Below are 18,115 nucleotides of genomic sequence, written 5' to 3'. Positions count from 1 at the left end.
AATTTCATAGCTGTTGATAAAAGGAGGCCCGTCGAGAAAGGAAGGCTACTCTGATGAGAAGGTGCAGTGGCAAACCATCTGGGTTACCCAGGACACCACAAAGCCCAACATCAGGCACATCTTAGCCTCGAGGCACTGCAAGAGAGAAGGGATTCCCTTGAGTAACATTCTAAGTACATAATCAAAGGCAACAATGGTAGAAATAGAAATTGCAAACTTCTAACACTTGACAAGGGCTATGCTGAAACTCAGATTCCAGCATAGTTTTTCAACAGTTTTAGAGACTTCTGGTTTTTCGGCGTTTGATTAGATGGTGTTTGGGATGCTCCTTAAGTTCCCAGAATCCGTCCTGACATCAAAGCCATTGTGTACACGGATATGACATTCACAAGTAAAGCACCGGGGACTAGTCCTCCAGCTACCAGAGAGACGGAGATGCTGGCTGTCCTTTGTGCATGGCAGGGCAGAGTGGCATCCTCAAATCCACTGGCAGCACAGCTGCCACCCACAGGATGGGAGAGCAGAAGGGTCGATTGCTCCGTGGCATGCCTTTTATTGGCCTCCCGGTGTTCCTGGCCCGGTGAAAGGCCATGGACGGGGAGCCCAGTCTCTCGGCGCATTGATCAAGGGCCAGCCCTCCATTAAGCCACCGTCAGAGTTAAAAGTCAGCTAAGGCCTATGGATGGATCCGGTGTGCACATCCTGCGGGACGACTCACTCTCATATCCAGGGAGCTAGCTAGCCGAGTCCCTGACACTTTGGCATCCGATGCTCCCTGCTCTTGATTGTTGCATCATGATGGCCGTTGTTTCTCTGAGCCAAATCCCCTCCCACGCGCACACACACACACACACACACACACACACACACACACACACACACACACACACACACACACACACACACACACACACACACACACACACACACACACACATACACACACACACACACACACACACACACACACACTTTAGTGGGCTATGTGCCTCTAAATTTACCCTTTTTTTGTTTGATGTCAGCCACATTACACATTATTGTTACTTAGGGAGATATTGCTATGACCTGGCAAATCCAAAGCCTTTTTTCCCTTCTAATTTCCTCCACCTGAAAATTGCTTGATAAATGAGGCAGCCCTTATTTGTACTGATGATCACACAGTAACACAATTGCATCAAATTGCCGGTCCAGAGATGGTTTGCCACACCATGCTCCCCACTGAATGGCAACTACTACCCAGTGTGGTTAACGTTAATGCAGCCGGGCCGTGAAAGGGGATAATTGTGGTGCTAAACACTGTAGAGGCTGACAGGATCCATTTCCTGGCTTGTCAAGGCCAGCAGTGATGGAGAGGGCTGTGCTGAGGTCTATACACAGATAGGCAGATGAGCTTATTAGCACCCAGAGACCGGCACACATGTGCTATTGCTCTCTCTCTCTCTCTCTCTCTCTCTCTCTCTCTCTCTCTCTCTCGCTCTCTCGCTCTCTCTCGCTCTCTCTTTATCTCTCTCTCTCTCCCCTCTCTCAAACACACACACACACACACACACACACACACACACACACACACACACACACACACACACACACACACACACACACACACACACACACACACACAGATGCCCACACACTCCCATAAGCAGACAAAGATGATGATTGTCTCTTGCCTCTGTCAGGTAGTGGTTTTTTTTCTTCTTCAGCCATGGAGACCTCATCCTGGGAAATTGAGCAATTTCTGATTGAAAACAGTGCCGGTAATTAGAGCACTCACTATTTGTAACCACTTGGCATTGCATTAGTATGCAAAGCTGGCAGCCAGCTAATCTGGGGAAAACGTTTGTTTCCTTAATTGCCCTCTTAGGACAAAAGTGAAGGGGGTGGGAGGGAGAGAACAGAGTGAAATGTTAACATGCTGCAGCAAGAATGGAGCCTGGTGTGTTCAGGGGATGCACTCCCTGAACACAGGGGTTAAACTCCACTAATGGGCTGCAGACAACACACATGGGCATGCACATACACACTCATACACACTCACATGCATACACGTGCACACACACACACACACACACACACACACACACACACACACACACACACACACACACACACACACACACATGCATGCATGCACCCACATATGGGCACTCACTTGCAATGGCACATGGGCACACCTAAGTATGGACAGAAAGAAAGGAAAGGTAGCTATGATCAGCACACAGGTGAAGTGACCTTGGATCTTCCTGCGGTGGCCATAACAAAAGTGAATCTAGACACACTGTAAATCTCAGCAGTCTTTTCAGCATGATGCATACCTGTTACATGAATGTGTTCTCTTGTCTCATCTGCCCTGGCCATTCCTGTTTTACTTTCGTAACCACTTCCGCTGTTATCTTTTCATTGTCCGAAGGGTAAGGAGTGCTATGTCCTTCATGGCTCTTCTCCACAGCACTGGTCATCTCGTCCATGTTACAGATCTGTTTGTCAAGGGGTAAACACAAGACCACATTTCACTTGAATGACAACCGAACCGAATATTAAGAGGCTGAATTGCCATCCTGTCACTGTCTTTACCTTTTCCAACTACTTTCATCCATTTACACATTTGATAGCATTGGTTTAAATCACTCTTACGTCGTGTCGATATGGCTGGCCCCCTATACCTTCAAGGAATTAGTGAATAATGCTAATGTATTCTGTCAGCATGATGATTTGATTATACAGCAGTTTCCCTACATTGCCAAACTTGGCTGTCAGGTGCGAATCTTGGCTTCCCCCGGCAAAACATGTTGGGAAATTATGAAACGAAAACCTCTTTCTGCTGAGAAAAATAAACAGCTGTGTCACTTTCCTGCATGTATGACAACAAATAAACTTGGTGCACATGTTAGAGGTGTACATCAATGTGCCTAAAGCATTCATTACTGTCAAGCTTCTCCAGCTACGCTGTGGACGTGTTTGCACCTGCACCTGTGTTGTGCGTCTTTACACACACAGGGTTGCTAGAATAAGATCGTCCAGTGATTTATTACATTTATAAAATAGATGTAGGTATTTAGTTTGTGAATGATAACTGTTTTCCTCAACATGTTTGCACCAAGAAATCATAACAAAATAACAAAACTCTTTCTTTTTTTTAGACAGGAGACACATTGGTTTGCAGCTTTATTTCCTCCGTCTTCAAGTCTTCACCAGCACACAGACACAAGCACAGAGGATCACAATGGACTGTACATATCAGACAGACAGTTAGCCCAGAGCCAGCTCTGAAGGAAGCTAATATAATCTTTTCTGCACATCTGTTTTCTTAAGAAAGAAAAAAAGAACATTTCATAATGTATTTGTGATTCTGTCTATCTGTCTATCTATCTATCTATCTATCTATCTATCTATCTATCTATCTATCTATCTATCTATCTATCTATCTATCTATCTATCTATCTATCTATCTATCTATCTATCTATCTATCTATCTATCTATCTATCTATCTATCTATCTATCTATCTATCTATCTATCTATCTATCTATCTATCTATCTATCTATCTATCTATCTATCTATCTATCTATCTATCTATCTATCTATCTATCATATAATCATTTTTAGTCACCATACAGAAGGATGCAGAATCAAAGTCAGTCATTTGAGTCTATGTAGTGGACCTCATTATCATTATTTTTTTTTATAGCAGAAGAACATTTTTTATGGTCGATTTTGATATAAATATAATTTCAAATCGCCTTCTCCATTTAAATTTTTTTTTTCTTGCAGGTCAGGTCTCCTCCGCCATAATCAATACTGTAAACGGACAAATGAGTGCTTTACTTTAAAGCTGGTGAGGATGATGGTTGGATGTCTTGTCTCCGCCTCATCGGCGGATTTATTCTTATGATAACTCAAACAGGTTTTATCTAAAAGCGTTGTTCGGGCCCATTGGACCTGTCTGTACGGACGGTGTCACTTGGGGAAGGAGCTGTGGAATGAACCTCGTGTGTCACATGATCAATATGCCCAGCAAGCAAACTATCATGTTGCACTGGTTTTAATGAGCAGCGGAGTACGTGTCGTCATCATGTGGGGCGAATACAGGGGAAATGGGTCACTTTCTGATAATTAACCTTTGGCATCGTTTTAGATTACGATCCAAATGATGGTTTAAAGGCTCAGAGCTACGGACACTTACATGATAAACTTAAGAGTTTATTTTCATACACACAGAGATGAAGATGACGAAGTTTAAGTGTTCCACTTTCACCATATAGGCCAACTTGAAGAGAACTCAGCTGTCGTTTGCCCGCTGCATTTCATTTCAGTGTTATTCATGAAACACACAAACAAACAAACAAACAAAAATGCTTGTTTTTACTCATTTGTGGAAAAAACCTAATAAGTAATTATCTACGAACTGTTAACTAATTAACAACAGTCGTTATGAGGGCCTAGTATATGTAATGGAACATTTTGAACTTCTACCAAATCGAAATAAATATGAATAGATATGAATAATTCACCTCCCAAACATGTAATAAAAAATGAGAGTCAGTCGGGAAGAGATGAGCCACGCTGATTTAACCTGTGACCCACAATAAAACACGTGGTGCTATAAGATCATATATATATATATGACAAAATAAATCAGCCAATAGTTTCCTATACAAAATATAGATAACGTTTTTTTTTTTTTTTTTTAAGATGAGACACTTTCTGAGCTGTCGGATTTTGAGCTTTGGTCAGTTTTAAACTCTGTTTATAAGCATCTCCGGCAGCGAGCCAAGGTGAGCAAACGAATTCTCTGATCCGTTCCATAGACTAAACCCAACCTGAGGAAGAGGATGGGGGGGGGGGGGGTTGGTTTCGATTCCAAACATTTTGCAAGAATTTGGCGCCACAGGACCTGGACCCGACCAAACTTTCGTGGAACTCTCTGAAACGGAGTATTCCGACTCTTCCGCCCCCGTAACCAGAACTTGACCAGACGCACAGGAAAACACGGAGTTACGCAGCGTAAGACTGAAAACCGTGCTGTCGTGCGCGTCAAGGCAGGCGCGGCGTGCGCGGCGCGTCTATGCGTGCGTGTGCGTGCGTGCGCGTGTGTGTGTGTTGGAGGGGGTCCGGGGGGGGGGGGGGTCGGGGTGCCGATGTTAAACTTCAACTTGGTTTGCTGATTTGGAATCAGACTAGATTAGAGCGGGAGCTTTTGTCCGTGGCTCGAGCCACTTCTCACCTGGTCGTCTGTGTCTACAGCGCAACGCCGGCGACTGGGGGCTTGTGATTGGACGGCGTGCTTTCATAGGCCTACCAGAATCATGGCCAGCACTTCACTTGGGCTGCGTGTGGTGCTGCTCTTACTGAATATAAACCGCCAAGTCGAGTATTTAAACAATTCAGAAAACCTCAACTTTTTTTTTTCAGAACGAGTCCCAATTTGATCATTTCCGGCCAGAAGGGCGTATTTGTGAATGTAACACTTCTTTTGAATTGTAACGGGCTTAAGAGGAGGCTTGAATTCGTGTTGGTGCCCACAGCCGATGTATAGACGAGGTCCAGTGTTCTGGCAACAAAGGACGTCTTAATCCACGTAATTTCCACAGTCCACAGGGCTGTGTTTACATGGGACGTGGCCAAGCAGGGCCTCTGCCTTGTTTGTTTTCCACCAGCCGGACGCGCTGCTGCTGCAGCGGCTCTCTGACTTTCTTCGCAGTGCATTGTCCTCAAAAATGACTCGTTTCTTCTCAGTCAGGAGGCCGATGAGGACCTGCTGATCAATCACTTTACCAGCGCATGTTATTGCAGCAGACATCACCTCCTGTTTCTATTTATTAGGCTATGTAATGGTCAAATTTTTAAATCTAAATTCAATTACCCCTTTCCCTTATTTTTCACGAAAGTCTTAACAAAGACTATAGCGAACGAGAAAAAAGTAATTCACACACACACACACGCACGCACGCACACACACACACACACACACACATATATATAATTGTCAATAGCATATCAAAATTGGCTGCAAGGATTTGAAATTTATTTAGCTGAATTATAGGTCAAAAATTATTTTCACTTTTCAGATTATATGCTATATTTTTTGGCACAACACTTTGAAATAGTTTACAACGCAAATTAATAAGAGACAACATTTCAACATATAGGATGAAACGGTTTCTATCTAACGAGAAAAGCAATCGTTAATAAACGCCGATCTAAAACAAGACGATATAAAAACAACGATATAAAACAAAGCGATATAAAACAAGACGATGTAAAACAAATCGATATAAAACAAGACGATAAAAATTAGTCAAGCAATAGCAAGAAAAAATTACAATAATTTTTTTTCTATTTGCTCCATTCAGTATTTCTGATTTATAGGCAATGTTTCTATATAAAGTGATCTATAGGATTAAATTATCTGGTAATTAGTACAAATTCAATTATTATGATATATATATATATATATATATATATATATATATATATATATATATATATATATCAAATCAATAAATAGATAGATAGATAGATAGATAGATAGATAGATAGATAGATAGATAGATAGATAGATAGATATAGAAGAGAAAAGTGGATCCACTCGAGGCCCTGGGCTACGTTTTTTTCCTCTACATTATTAATCTATATGACTCAACTTCAGATGCCCATAATGCATTTTAACTGCATTTTTGGTAGCTGCTCGTGATCCGCAGAGACACGCTTGTTCACACTATAGGTTATACATGTTAGCCTATATTAGCTAACATTCACCAGGCTAGAGCCCCCCTGAATGTCTGAATTAATCAGGCTTACACTTTTATATGCCTCCTAATTAGGAAAAGGCGGTTGCACATGGTAAATTATCGCAATGCCAATTAACTTTGGTTTATTTTGTTAACCATGCAAAAAAAAAGTTGAGAACTGTTTGCAGACTTACTTATCCTTATATATATATATATGTATATATATATGTATATATATATATATATATGCTCCCCTGTGCCGAAACCTTATTCTTAAATTGGCAGACTAGCAATTTAAGGGCTTATATTTAATTGTATGATTATTATGCATCATCTAAGGTGCTGTAAATTATTTTTGAATTACTTCTATTGAAGTCGTAGCCCGATAGTTATTCGTCTTCCAGCCCTTTACGTCTTTCCTGTCTGCAGTTGTGTTAAGGTGTCTATGTTGTTGGCGGGAAACTTTTTCTTTTTTTTGCTACAGTGTCTCAATGCTAAATTGCAACATTGTGCTTTGATCCAGTCAAGATACGGAACTGACGTCACGTGGAGCAGGTTGCAGGTGAGGCTGGCGTTGCAGGGCGCCATGGGCACGTTTCTCACCATTATGAGTATAAAACGAGATTATTATCTATTCATATATTTATTAATCAAGCTTAGTTTTCCCCTCATAGCTGTAGAATGAAATGAGCGTTGCATAATTGGGGATTCAATTAAGCAATGAAGTCGAGGGCCAGCGTACCTACATGCAGCTTTCCTACCTTTTTAATTTGCAGAGGGTTGACATAAATCTTCATTATGTAAATTGATATTATACGTCAGAGTAGATAAAGACAATAGCCTATTTCAGTGTTAAAATGCATTTATTAATGGTTTCGTTAGGTTGCCTGATGATGATCACTGGCTGAAGATCATAGTTTACCCCCATTTTAATAGACCACTAAATCCCTGGTTGAATTCTTATAACAGATTGCATCGCTGTCATAGATATTCCAGTTAATTTAATTTCTTTAAATTGATAATAGATAAATCATTAATGTGTGGTTATGCAGAACTAGTGTACTCCAGTAACCTAGATTAATGTATGCTATAATAGTTGATTCATCTATTTACCGAAAGTGTAGACAAATTCATGTGACCAAGTGTGCAAATAGTGATTTTGGTGATATTTTTGGCCACTGTAGCCGCTATACTACACATATCCTGAATATAATTTTTTTTTTAAATTGGTCAGTGGTCCACACGATCATGCTTTCCACACAAGATCAAAAATAAGCAATCTGCACTTTATATGAGAGCCCCATCGGCAGGGATCTGCAGAGGTTTTGCATTTATTTTCTTTTTTTCATGGCTTCTTGAATTTACCTCCTAAGAAGGCTGCATTTAATTGGCAGTCACCAGAAATGAAAGGCCGAATCACCACTCTGGCAGCTCTTGTGTCACTGTTTGCAGGAGATGGTGACGGGGAGCAGTGGCGGCAGATAGCAAGCTGCAGCCCCTTCGCTGGAGACCCTGACATCAAAGCAGACCAAAGCTCACCAGGAGCACACTTTAAGCCAGCACCAACATGCTACTGTCATGTTCTTCACACCTAGCCCAACACAGAAGAGAAAAAAACCCAGATAATTCCACTCTATTGTAAAGAAAAAAAATCACCAAAATTATCTGTCTTTGTCTTACTGAAACCTCAAAGTCTGATTAGATTGAGAGATGGATGACAAATTTGTCAAAAAAAAAAAAAAAAGAGAAACAGATGATGAGAAGAGATGGGCCTGCTGGTGGATAAACATGGTTTGGGATTTCACTCAAGTGTAGTCATTGACAAGGCCCTGTCAGAGAACCTGTCATCTTTTACAGAGCTGCCAGCTGACGGGCCCGTGGCTTGGGACTGTGACTGATCAACTCCACAAGGCATCACTCTGATAGCAGCACTTTGTCTTGTTGGGGAAAAAAAAAAAGACGCCTGATGAGTAAATTGTCAACAATTTATTTGCATAGCAAGTTTCTCAATCCCAAGACGCAGCAGTAAGACAAAGGAGAGCAACAAATTCAAGATGAAAACAGAGTGGCACATTTTTTCATCACGAGAGTTTTGGCCTTTCCAGATCTCCAGTCGGAGCCAGAAAAAGCACTCATGTCTGGTTTTCTTGTTTCACCTATATACCAATTTAACATGTCTAGTGCTTAACCTAGAGTCTCAGGCCACTGTTTCTAAGGTGAAATCTGATACCCAAAGCACTTTCCTCTTCAAAGTCGTCTCCTGTTGTGCTTTGTGACCACAACAGTGTCGGTCTCACACTTTGAAAGCCTCGTCTCTGGGTCAGCTCTCAGAATGGAGTTGACGCTTTGATGGCACAATATTTTCTCTTAATTTTCCTGCAAAAACAAGTAAGCTGTGATTGATGAAACTGCTCTCTGACGTTAAAACGGTATTTTGTAGTTAAAGCAGCATGGGCTCTGATGCAGTGAAGGGGTTGTATGGAAAAAAAACCCTACTATCAACACTGAATTACACACCCGGACCCCCAAAACCCCAAACCCCAGCAGTCACATCAGAGTGATCACAAAACACAATCTCCGTTGAAAATGCTATCAGAAATCTTCATCGTCATAATGCATTATATGCATGTTGGTAATTGACATATTGATTTGCCAAATTCTTCAACTTTTAGGAATAATTGCTTTTGAAAAATTGCTTTTGCCCCCTGACTTTCACAGCCACGACAGGTCATGCGTTTACTTGCATGCAAAAGATATGAAGATATGCCGTGTCTGGGTATGTCTAGGACGAAATCTCTTACACGAACAACAGCCATTCCACAAGGTGGGTCTTAATAAGCAAGATGAACCGATCGGGAATATTGAAATGACAATAATCAGATAAAAAAGAGGTAATCTCAATAAATTTTGTCATTCGGCTATTCAAGCTTCGGTCATATCAGAGGTGTTTTGCATAACTATGAGACCACAATTTTAATCCTCAAAGGGTTTCGGTGCAACTTGGCTTTGCACTGTAGTCATTCAAGGTCGCAACCCGGTAGGAAATATGGGCTGCCATGGCAACACAAAGATGGCCTCTGAAGGCTTAGCATAATTCTTCTCTAATAGAAAAATAACAGCGGCAAATCCCATCCTTAGTGAACTGGCTTATTCGATAGAGGCAGACTCCCACCTGTGAGGCACATAGTCACCAGGCCAATGTGCAAAGACTACTATAAGACCAAAAAGGGCCTATTTTTGGATGGGGATGGGAGGGGGGCTAAGCCCAAGCCAAATTCTTTCTCTTCTCTCAAGCTGAAAACAGCCCACAGTGTGTCTCTGGTCGCGTTAGGATTTTGAGACTGGACAATATGAGCTGCCAAATGATTCATAGTCAATAAATAATGCCTACTTTGAAGTGCTTAAGCTATACTCTGAGAAAAACTTATGGGGAGAGTCGTTGACTTAGATTGGATCAGATATAATGTTGAATTGTGTTTTTTTTTTCTCCCTCTCTTCTCTCAAAATGATCCAAACTCAGTCATGGTGAGCTGCTGCACACTTGGGGTATTTGTGGGGTATGACTGCTGACATCATATTTGGAAAAGGGACTGTGCGCTCATTTTAGTTTTATGTCCATTTTAGGGGTCAGTAGAAAAAGCGACATTAAGGGGTGGACTTTTCCAGCTGGTGTTAAGATGTTCGTAACTTGCCTGTTTTTTCTTTTTCTTTTTTTTATTCCGAATGTGACCGCAAACTAAGCTACCCTCCCCCAGATCCTCTCCTATTTTAATGCCTGGTGCCAAAGAGATGGAGTCTTGTCACTATGCGAGTCACATCAGGATGATGGGCGCCGGGAAGAGAATCAAATTACCAAGTCACTTTAGTGGGAGGCATGTAAGTATCAGCCACTACAGCAGTGCGATGCACTCCACTTATGGAATCGCTAATGAGGACTGGTACCCAGCAATGTTGCAGCTATGGTGATTGAGCCAAAATCAAAGGCTTTTTGAAATCATTATTGTCAAGGCTAGTGGCGAAAAATCAAATTATTGCCCAACATGGAATCCTGTAAGAGGTATATACGGCACTGTTTTGTCACTTGCAAAGGCTAATACTGAACATAGGGAGACAAGAAATAAGGAGAGAGAAAGAGTTGTTCTGGCAAGATATGACACTTTCTCTGCTGTGCACCTGAGTCAGCCAATTTTAGCTACAGCGGATTTTTTTTTTCCGCCCTGGTTCAGACACTGCATCTTCCTGTCAGTATCCAACTGTAGAAGCCAGGTTTTTGTCTTGTTAGGCTCTGCTGGATGAGTCCTGCCAACTCATCCCTGGCTGTGGATAATCTCGTCATTGTGCGGAAATGCTCTCCTCTGTTTCAGGGCGTTTAAAAGCAGGTAGTTAAAATGACAGAGCAGCAGCATTGAATACAAGATTATTGCCATATCACGATGTCCTTTCAGCCCTTTACAGGAAAAAAAAAAGCAGCCCACAATGTGTTGTGTTTTTGGGCATGACGTTACATTGTGTTGCTATCAATAACATAATCGCTCAGCTCTAAAGCAATTCTCGGCTTGATATCTTAATTTCATTGAAGAGAGCTATCTTACGTTATTTTCCCTATCTTCAAATCTGGTTCTCCTGGTGTGATAACCTTAAGGGTGATTTATTAGTACTCTAAAGGGAATTTTTGTCATGCAAATGAGGGCTTGCTGGCGTTCCCATTCTTCTGCTATCGATTCATCTTCCCGCTGTTGGGCAAATATGCAAAACTCTTATATTAATTTTCTTTTTTCCCATTGTATTGGGGATTATGCATGCACCGTGGCCATATATTGTCATTAAAATATTTTTTCCTCTGCTCTTGACATCATATTTGGATTTAGAATTACCATTGGTACCAGTGACAATGAATACCTCTTCATACGATACACCGCATTCCCGAGGCTCAACCTAATTGAGGAGTGATTTGCAATGGTATCTTCCTGTTGAATGGGAGATGACAGTCATACTGGTCATATTAGGAGGGTCTGTAGCCCATAGTGTGATGTCAGTGGTTCAGTGAGTAACAGCAGAGACAGCGGTGCAATTAAATCAACACTGTATGCACGATTGACCAACGAGAAGCCAGACTCCCCTGCTGTTCCCTGAAGGGAATCCCACTGAATGTCCGCCGTAAGCCTCCTGTTTCAGAGTCTTACACCAAGCACCTATCTACATCAAAGCCTGATCAACACCCCATCTCAAAGATTCACATCTCCGGGAAAGAATGGCCTCTGCTGAGATATGGACATCTCTGGTCTCAGTTACTGCGCATGGTCCCCTCCCCCTCTCCAGAGCTCTATCTGAGGACAGTGCGGCTATCTGGCGAGATCACACAGCAAGGTTCGGTAACTTAAAGGCAAGGAGTTACCACACATCCTACCAGGAGTCTTGAAAATGTTCTATAAAAACACATTGAATATGCTGGTCAGGGCTTTTAAAGCGCTGCACACCCTCTAGCCCCGGCAAACTCAAAGGGCATCAGTGCACAGTCAGTAAAGGGAATCTGGCCCCTATTAATTTAATGAGTCCAGGGTATTAGTATGCCAAATCCAACTGTGAATTCTCTTTTTTCATCTTTAGTGGAGTTTTAGGGAGAGATCCACCAACTTGGGAGTGACAAAGGCAAGTGGGGAGAGAGGTGTGCACTCCTAAACTGGGATCAATTTCCAGCTGCCAGTCCTCAGAGGGCAATTTCCAATGGTTAGGATCTCTTTGGCGCAAGCTGAAAAACACAAACGAGGAATGCAGAGGGGAACATTTACCGTCATCAAGAGAGCGCGAGTGCTTTTCCATGATTTCTACTCAAGGAAAATAGAACCAAACCTGGTACAATAACTGGAGGGAAGCCTGGAGGCAAATTTGCATGACATGGTTGGAGTCGTGCTTGTGGTCATAAAACTAGCTTCTTGTTTTTTCAGCAATGCAGCAAACAGTGATGGAGCATTCTACTCTCTCGCAGTCTAGCACCTGACTTGAAGAGAGAGATAAAAGTAATGTCAACATGCATCTAACAGTCACCTGTAAGAGATTATGGGGATTATAGAGACAGTGGAGTTTGCCAGGGTCCCTCGACCAGGAAGTAGCAGCTGCTGGAGCTAATTAAAGGCGTAGTAACATAGCCCAACTCAGGCCTACATCAAACACTACTCTACATGCCAGTCTGGAGTCTCATCTCTGCAATACCGATGCCCTCGGTGACCTGTGCTGGGAGCATGCTGGGCCCTGGCCCTGACCTGAGAACTGAGGGGTGAGCCAGTGCGGGTCAGGAGCGCTGTGGGGTGCACCTGGGCCTGACTTACCTGTGTCTGTGTATCTGCATACCAAAACGTGGCCATGCGGCTGCGTGGGCATGGGTGCATGGACTCTGACCTGCACAACAAAGAAAGAGAGAGGGCATAGGTGAAAGGTCAGAACGATGGGAGGGGGTTCTTAGAAAAACACACGCACACACACACACACATACACACACACACACACACACACACACACATCATGTGCATTGACTAAACATGATCAGAGGGAAACATATGCTCTAACAGAGGCAGAGAACCAGATGCTGTCCTCGTGTCCCGACAAAACATCAGTCCAATATAAACATCTCGATAAGGATTTTACCCCACACAAGCTATTTGTAATTAAGAGAAGATCTTCAAATGAGAAAGGAGAATCAGGTTATTCTGAGAGCGGCTACATCTTAGCTGCTCTCTCTGCTTAGCTACATCTTCCATGTTGAAAATTCGAGTGGCATGATGTTACTCCTTAAATCAGCACCGCAGATAATTGCTAACTTCCAAAGTTAACACAGAGATTATGAGCAACCACACAAAAATATCAATTTAATATTTCTAGACGTACATTTGAGATAAAACAGCAGCTCTTTGACTCTCTCAGGCCCTCACTTTCTCTTTGAATGCGGCTGTCAAGTGTATAATCTGTAGGCAACTATCTAGGGAAACATATGAAATCAAAGTTGTTATGCACCTGCCTTTTGCTCATGCGTGCAATTGCACGGAAAATACAAATCAAAGATGATGGTAATAGTCAGTACCCTCACATAATAGAAAGAGCGTTTTTGATATAATCTACACAACCAACTTCACGCCTTTACATAGAAGACATGGAGAATCATCTCACTCTCTTTTAACCAAGATTTAAGCTTTCCTTGCAGCAACAGTGCCTTTGAACAAGCTTTAGCCCCATACGCTCTCTATACTTATTAAATGAATCAATTTGTTGCATCCAAAATAATTCGGAAAGCAAGGCATTCAGTTGATTGCGGTGTCAAATCCCCGCATGTTAATGGAACACGGGGGCAAAACTTTGATGCCGAAAACACTCTGACATCGAGCGCCCATACAGTCAAGGTTTTTACTTGAGCTAAACTTTGGAGACATCGTATGGCACGATGGGGCCAACAAGTGCAATACAGAGCTGACAGCTGATTCAGCACAGAAAAAATAAGCGAGAGCAGGCATGCAGCAGAAGGGTGTGGGTGTCATCTGCGAGTGGTGATCCAGCCCCTGTTAGGTGGAAGGCTTCAGGTCCTGAACAGTGACATACACGGCCCGTCCTGCTGCCATGACTATGACACCTGCAGCACGGCACTGGGGTGCCTCTCCCCGGGGAGCCTCACAGCAGCACATGAGGCACCTGAAATAGGCCTCCATTTCCACCTGCCACACGACAACCTGCCACAACGTCATGCAGACACATGTAGGCAGAACTGTCTACAAGCACGACATCAACATCTGAGGCAGACACCAATCTGCCACCATCTTGGGAGGGCGAACGCATGTAGCAGAACTGGGATACCCGCAGAGCATGTGCAAAAGTGTGCCATCAAAATAGAAGAGGGTTTTTTTTTCTTATTTTTTGTCTTTTTTCTCTTTTTTCATACTAACACCTAATAATAGCGGTGAAAAATCCAATCTTGCCCATGCGGAATATTTTATTCTGTGTATCTGCTGAGTGGAAGCTTGACCAAAATGTGAAAGCCCTTGACTGGATTTCAGGGCCCGTTGGTTTTCCTCCACCCCAGACAGCCCAGGTTGTCTTGTTGTGTAAAATAGATTGAAGGCAAATTTCTGTTTCACCTCTTTATAGCTTCATGCGCCGAGCGACTGGCTGCCTGGGATCGAGTGCTGTGCTCTTTCAGCAGTCGTCGTGTGGTCTCAATCTCTTTACACGATTCACTGCCAGTCGTCTCTCTATCAGGCCTCCTCAAACTGTGTAATCAGCAGATGTCTTTATACAAGAGCCCACTGCCGTGTGCACACTCTGCCTACTTTGCCAATTTCAGTTGGACTTTTTTTTTCTTCTTTCACATGAGTATTCTTTCAAGCCCAACAGCTATGTTGATTTGGTTCTTAATATGCCCTGAAGTCACAGATACTGCTTCCCTCAGCAATATTAATTCATATGCCCAAAGGATATAGCCCAGGAGTACTTGGGTTATACCATCATATCATTCTATACAGATTCAAATGAACTGCCGTTAAATAATTCAACAGAATCTAGTGACCTTCGCCAAGGCAAAGTCATACCAACTAAGAAGGTTTAGCCTTCACCATCACTGAGCTGGAGCATCTTTTTATTATATAATAGTACTGGATATCCGTATCCGTGTAAAAAATAAAAATAATAAAAAAAAATCTATGAACGTTTACATTGCTGAGGACAATTAAGATAACGCTCAAGGCCACACATTTTGCAAATACGTAGGTGTGCGTGGAAAAAGACAAATATAGTGGGAGTACGCTGTGCAACGACACATTCACACTAGCATCCATTCATAATGCAGAAGGTAATTACAGATTTATTGCTGGCGATATTATTGATATTTCACAAACATATCACGTCGCCGGGCTGAGCCTTATTAGCTGTAACCTACAAAAAGACTCACTGGCCAATGTACGGAAGCGTGCAGATCCCCAGAAGTCTCTCCAGAGCGCGGGAATAACGAAACGCGAGGGCACGCTTCCGGGAGAAGGTGACAACTGTAACCTACTGAAGACTCACCGGCCGATCGCCAAAGGGGTTGGCCTCCAAAAGCGATTGGCCGGTGAGTCTTTTTGTAGGTTACAAGTTATCGCTGACATTTCAGCGAGTGATGTTTTTCCGCCGGTTATGGATCGGTTTGTGAGTATTTTGCTGGACACTGAGCCACATTCACAAAACAGCGCGGATCATTATACACATGTGGTCATTAAAATATTGAGCCAGGCATGGACATGATCACGCCCGGGCGTCCTGTCAATCATCTTCAACATCGCTGTAGAATGTGACGGCCTTGTTTACAGTTGCATCCTTAAAACAAAGTTTTGGGAACGATAAGAAAGAATAACGGGTCATACAATTCAAAACAACCAGAAAGGCCCCAGAGGGATGCTGTGAATGATTTACGCCTGTACACGATCATATCAGGGAAGTATTTTCATTTTTTCCCTCATTACCATAGGAAATGACCAGGCCCATTCATAGTAGCCTAATTAATTCATACAATTAAGTAGCATAATAGTGTTGATAATTCTGTCACTTATCCGTAATGCCTCACCTGACCTTTCATGGTGATCTTGCTAACGACAACTAAATGAGATCGCTTTTCATTAATTGTGGGATTTTGCTAACTTAATGGCACAGAAATCAGGAGGTGTGTGTTACATAAGTGGTGATGTTTGACTTGTGCACTCAGCGCGCATTTTTCGCCCCACTCGGTGACAGATTGGGTTTTAATAACATTACATCTTCGCAGCTGTGACTCGCAGACATCCATGTTGTGAAGTCACGGCGAGATTTTAGCAGATCAGATGATGACGAAGAAAGAGCGGGTCGCCTTCACTTCGTTTTAACTTATCACGGCCTCCTGGGCCTAACCTGGGATTCGGTGTAAACAAACAATCTTCAAGATGCTGTGTTCGCTATTGTCAGTCAGACAACCGGCTCCACCATCACCACCCCACCTGCTTCACCCACCCCCTGGGCACTGCACTTCCTGGGCTTCTAGTGCAAATGTGGGCAAAATAAAACCCCACCAAAACTTTGGGGGTTGAACTGACCTGATATAGCGAGTCACGTTGACTTGAAATAGCTCGTCGCATTGTGCTCAGGAGACATTATAAGGTGTAATATAATTGACCTTTGCATAAATATCAAAACATACATGGAATACATAAACAGAATCAAACTGATTACAATGATGACAGGTAACCGGTTCCCATTTGAATTGCAAAGAGGATGGGTGATTACAAGAGACTGTCAAATGAGGAGCGATAACACAGCAAGTGAAAAGCCCAGTCATTACGGACCTGGTTTAGTGTAAAAGCATTGCAACACCACCTTGATTATGGCATGTAGCATGTTGGTGTGCTCTGCATGTTAAATGACCGAATGCTTCTTGGCTGCAGTGATAGCCACTCTGCTACAGTCTTTAATATGACTTTGAATGGTGAGATGAAGTTAAAGCAATTCTGCCTTTCTTTTCCCGGTGGGGTCGGGTGGATGGTGTGTGTGTGTGTGTGTGTGGGGGGGGGTTCTTTTTAATATTACTGCTCTGGGCTCCCTCATCCAACCTTAATGTTGCATTAACTCGCCATGCCACTGTGGACTTATATTTCCAACCCTGCCCCACCCCCTCATCAGCCATGTTTGTTTTTGCTCGCATCCTGCTATCAAAAGGCTAACTGCTTTACAGCGCCTCCTGCTGCTCCCCGGGAGGAAACTATTCTGCTCCGAGTTAAGAATTCAGCCCTCAGATTAAAAGGTAATAACTACAGTCTGTATCAGCATGTTTAAAAATTTGATTATTTTGTGTTTTCATTATTTAGCGAAATGGTCTGTGGTATGCTCTTCCCATGGTATTGCTGAAATAATTAAGGCCCCCGCTATGTAATCATTCAGCCCTTGAAAGTATATTCGAGGAAGTTTGTCGATGGCCTGGTTAGTGTCCTCGTTTTGTCGAAAGAGAATCCAGCTTTGGCGCTGCATGTCTTCATTCACGGCTACCACCGAGAACTGCCTGCACATTACTGTTGTCCTTTAACTGTTGTTGACCGAAACATGCCTATAATGCAGATGCAGCAGTAACTCTGACTTGTGAGTGTGACTGAACTTGCTGTCCCAAGAAGATAGTACGCTGCAGCAGAGCCTGAATCCTGATTGCTCACACTCTGGCTCGGGGCTCTTGTTCTGACCTGAGCAGTCGGTCTTTCAAATCCAAGGCCCAGTATGAGGTGGGGGGCACAGAGAAGGGGTGGGGGCTGTCACTGCTGCTTATAAGGTGCCCATGCCAGCTGTGAATGGAAACTAATAAAGATGCACACTGGCAGGACCCTGCTGACCAAGTAGTGATATGTCACCAT

This window comes from Lampris incognitus, chromosome 1, assembly GCF_029633865.1.
Source record: "Lampris incognitus isolate fLamInc1 chromosome 1, fLamInc1.hap2, whole genome shotgun sequence".
Classification (NCBI taxonomy): domain Eukaryota; kingdom Metazoa; phylum Chordata; class Actinopteri; order Lampriformes; family Lampridae; genus Lampris; species Lampris incognitus.
This window is presented reverse-complemented; position numbering follows the sequence as displayed.